We start from the raw sequence: 5,185 nt of genomic DNA on the forward strand, positions 1-5,185 counted from the left end.
AGCCTGTTAGCTGCCCTGGCCCTACTACTGTGGTATGGTACAGTAAGTTTTGGGAAGGCATCCAGCATGTCATGTATTGATGAGAGTGACTGACAATTAAAAGGAACAGGACAAGGCAGACAGACAGCTGGGTTTTCTCTGGAGCAGAACAGAGGGATGGGGGGGTTGGGGGAGCGGGGTGGGTGACTGGCAGGGACACAGCTGCTATGCAAAGCAAACTAAACCGTTGGCCACCCTAATGCAAAATAAGAAAGAAAAAAGAAAAGCATGCATTATATAATATTGTCCCTGTCATCAGGTGTGTAGATCCAGTTACAGTATATATGGCTCTCACTGAAAGAGATGGTAAACATTTGCAGATTCATTTCATCTTCATTTTATCACCAAAACGGATATAAAATAACAGTACACAATATGTCAGATCCTATGTTGATCCTATGTGAATGTTGCTTCAGATGGTTTTTGTGGTGTTACCATGTACACATTCCCGTCTCCACACCGAACGCCACACAGCACACTTCATCTGAACATATGTTGACTGTGTGACACGACACTCAGAATGTACCTTTCAAATTATGGCTGCTGGGGGTTGACATTTTCCCATTCAGTGTCTCATTTGCTGAACATGAAAAGCATGTTGTCATCAGATAGATACAAATTCCTCATCACTGTCGGCCTGGTGATTTGAATGCTAAAACCTGTGGGTTGCTGGTGAATCGACGCGTGATGGAGTCACCTAGCATTTACCCGGCAGATGCTGATTGTTGGCATGTGGCAACATCCAGAGAGACACACACAAAGGCACCACTTTCCATTAGCCTAAATTGAATTATTCAGCAAAGTGATTTTTTTGGGCCCTGCTTGTGCATGCAAACCATTTTTAAGGTTTATTTGTTTTTCAATGCATAAATTAACATTGTGTTTATCACTCTGTTTTTTTATCATTATCTTACAAACTACCCACACGGTCTGAGAAACATTATTCAACCATTTTTGTCTAATCTAATTCATGACAATTCTGTAATTGCATCAACTAAAATATTAAACCTAACCCTGATGGAAGCAACACAGACTGTGTCTTTAGGGCACAGACCAGGATGTTAGTCAACCTAGTAAGAGTCATCCAATTCCAAAAACAAACAAGGCTTGGTTCCAGAACAAACTCTTTTGGAGGTCGGTGGGTCCATGGGGTAATTCTTTGTCAATCATAAATGTGCATTTTAGAGCTTCAAGGGTACACATTTTTTTTTTCTTCTATATTTTAGGAACGCATCTTTTTTAGAGTGTACTGGGTAGAGCACATTGTGCACTGAAAATGAATGTGTTGAATGGATCGTACTGAACTGGGTAGTAGTGAGCCTACAATGTCAATCAATCCTAGGATTTTTCTTTTGAGATACTATGTTTTATTTTTTTCATATTGACTAATCAATAATGAGTAAAACAAGTTTTCCTTATCTCTCTCTCTCCCTCTCTCTTCATCCTTCTCTCCCAACCTCTCTCATGGGTAATAGTTTTCAGCCGCCCATCTCTCCAGACGATGTATCTTGTATGCCCTGTAATAGTTTCACCCTTATATTTGCCCACCAGCACGTGGTAGCTGGGAAAGATAGTGGAATAGTGGACATACGTTCTGCTCTAGTTCCCCTGGACCAGTAATGGAGATTGGCTGCAGGTTTTTTTCCCATTGCTTTTGTGAGAGAAATATATACTACCACTTTATTATTTTTGTCTTAGACTATCTTGAATTATGTCAGTGGGATACACTAGTAGAAAATCCCTTATGGGGGAAATATCTCAAGTAAACTGAGTAATAGTCAAATACGCTTGTATCCTCCTGCTTCCTGGTTCCCATCATGCATCTGCAGTGGTTTCAGTGGTGCAGTATCATCCTCTGTGAACACATTGTTTTGATGAAATGAAACAGGACATGCTTTGACTCAATGAAATGGTCGGTGAAGCAGATAAAGCACACACAATGTTTAGTGGCTCAGGAAACAGAGGATTTCTGTATCGTTTTCACTTTATTTGGTATATGGGGATCACAAATGCCATATTTAATCCAATACATGTGATGGTGTGCTATTGTAGGCCTATCCTAGAAACTAAGCTGAAGTTTGTTTTCCTCAGCGCACATGCCCAGTCTGAAACAATGACCCTACTGGTCAGTCATAGCATAGCTAGTGTACTGTAGGGCCCAGAGCTTTACCTGTGGAAAAACTACAACTCTGTGGGCTTTCAGTGGCAGTGGATGAGGTGTTAACCCCAATATCATGTGAAGTGCTTTGAACAGGGCTTGAAAAGGGGCCATATAAATTCAATAGGAAATTGGATTTAGGAAAATATTGTCTTTTTCTTTCCAAATGATCCATTATCTAAGAGTTCTGTGAGCTCTGCTCTTTTATAAACATAAGATATTGCTTAAGATTAAGATAAACAGAAGATATTGCTGTTTAATATGATACTTCTGTATATTTATGTTTGTTAAAAACAGAGCATTGGTGTCAGCACATGTAATACCTGACAGACAGACACCTCCTGAGTGCTGCTTTATTAGCCTCAAGGTATACTCCGACAGATGGCTTTTTGTTTTCTGTATCTTTGTCGGATTGGAACAACCAACAGTTGGCAGACTTCTGGCACTGTGTTATCAAGAGAATATGTGTCACCTGTCTGTATAATAAAGTTATATAGGGATATGGTTATGAATAATGCAAACACAGGCGCCACATAAATAAACACACAGGGAACGTTGGAGCCATTTGGCACTTTTCGAACCTGAAGTTTTATTGTGTTTATTCATTTCATAAAGGGCATCTGTGAGGCACGGTGCATATATATTGTGGTTCAAATATTTTGCATCACAATAGAGTAACAGTCAAAGACTCCATTGTTGATAGGCAACCATCCCCTTAGTGCTAGTTAGCATAAAGGTGTTGAAGAGCAGTAAGTAAGCTGAATCAGGTATGCTATAATTGAGCTGGCGTGATAGATAGGGTTTGAATCTGCATCTCCCGTGCGGAAGACACAGGCACCTACCATCAGACCAAGAGGACATCCTCAAGGTATGAGCACGACACTTGAATCAACATGTCTCAGACATAACAGGGTTACCTCCTCATGGGAGTGTGATTCCAAATCACCGCTGCTACACTGGAATAAAAGCCTTCACATCCTGAACATTATCTCCCTATTTGGCAGAGTTTGCTATCCCTGACCTAACATATTGTCAGTAGTAGGTGATCATAATGTAACCTATTTTCCTCTCTTCATGGTTGGCAGTTCTAACACCACTCACTGGGCCTTGTTACTGGTACTGTTAGTCTGTCCATACCTCTCAGGGCCTTGCCTATCAGTTCACACAGATAGTGACTTCATCAAGCACTCTGTCTGTTTGACTGTACTGTACATTGATCTACATGATCAACTATTGAAATTAGCCACTTAAAACTCCTCACCAACTTTGCCAATGTTGTACAGCACAGTGCTTAACCAGTAACAGTGTAGAGAAATTCACCTGTTCATTGAACCACTTGAGAGCAGATTAAGATGATATAATCGTATGTATTTCCAAAGATATGATCTCCTGTATCTTCCAAAGCCTAGTAGTATTTTTAACCCAATATTAGACATTTCACAAAGTCTTTCCAATCCCAAATATCTCACCATGTTCAAGTGTGTAAAAACTAAGCCTGCTTTTACCCAGCAGGAGAGGTTGATATCTGCTGAGAGCTCATTATACAGTCTGTCAACTCAAACACTTAACATTGACCTCATCACTCCCTGATCATTAACCCTCACACTTAGTTCAGAACCATTGGCAGATGTAAAACACATCACACACGCACGCACACACACACACACACACACACACACAAACACACACACACACACACACACACACACACACACGCGCACACACACACACACACACACACGCACACACACACACACACACACACACACACACACAAACACACACACACACACACACACACACATACACACACACACACACACACACACACACACACACACACACACTTCCTTCTTGAGAATGGGTTCTCTCCAAAATCAACACTACACTTAAAATAATCTCCTCCAGGCCTTGACCTTTTGTCTCCAAGAATAAAACAACCCCATTATTCCAATATTATGCCCCCACCTATCCCCCTAAACCAACATTTACGTATAAGCTATGAGTAACTTTAAAAAGAAAACTCTTTTGAGAGACGTCAAGATAGTGATCTGGTTGCTCGCGGCCAGCTGTGTTGTGTATGTGAAACACATGAACTGTAGAAGCGTCACACTTGTTTCTCTCCCCAGTGTATGACCCCTTATGTTTGCACTTATGACCGGTATAATCTATTCTGTCATCTCCTCAGACTGATCGGCACATCCTGTACTCCTAATAATGCGTAGTCATGGTTACATCTATCTCAGTGAAGACTCTGTTGTGGTGAACACACCGTAGTTCTTCACCTAAGAGAGGTGTTAATAATTGCCATAAATACAATACAACCTAAATACACCTAGATAAACTCACTCTAATGCACAGAGGAAACATCATAGCCTGGAGACACATTAAATGCATATTAAATTACATTCTGAACGTCTTTCTGCCACAATAACTGTTACAACCACACAGCATGCCACACCCTACCAACAGATCTGAGGTCGCCTGTCTGCTCTGGCTAATGGGTATACTGGACAGAGTGAAAGCTGACCTTGATTATAGCACTTAAGAGATTTACAATAGATGCAGGCGTTTACAGGCTTGCCTATCAACGCCCTTGGTGGTGGTGACTCTCATTTTGTGTGTCCTCTAAGTCACTGGCTTATAATACCCTCAAATGGTCAAAGAGCTTGAAGATGTAATCAAGAGAGTTCATATGAGAGAGAGATGGAGGTAAGCGAGGTAAGAGACCAGACGTAGGAGAGAGAGAGAGAAGTAGAGCGAGAGAGAGGAGAAAAGGGGAGGAAGAAAGAACATACTCTAGAAGGAAGGTGTGAAAAATAGCAAGATGGGAAAAATAAACACAAATAAACACGAGATGGAAATATACACTAGAAACATCTCTGATGAAAGGGTGACTAATTTCTTGTTAATTATTTATAATTGTCCTCTGCTGTTACCTCCTGGTGTGTGTGTGTGGGGGGGGGCTGACTGAGGGCACAGTGTGTG

This window comes from Nansenia antarctica, assembly GCF_963989245.1.
Source record: "Nansenia antarctica genome assembly, chromosome: 1".
Taxonomy (NCBI): domain Eukaryota; kingdom Metazoa; phylum Chordata; class Actinopteri; order Argentiniformes; family Microstomatidae; genus Nansenia; species Nansenia antarctica.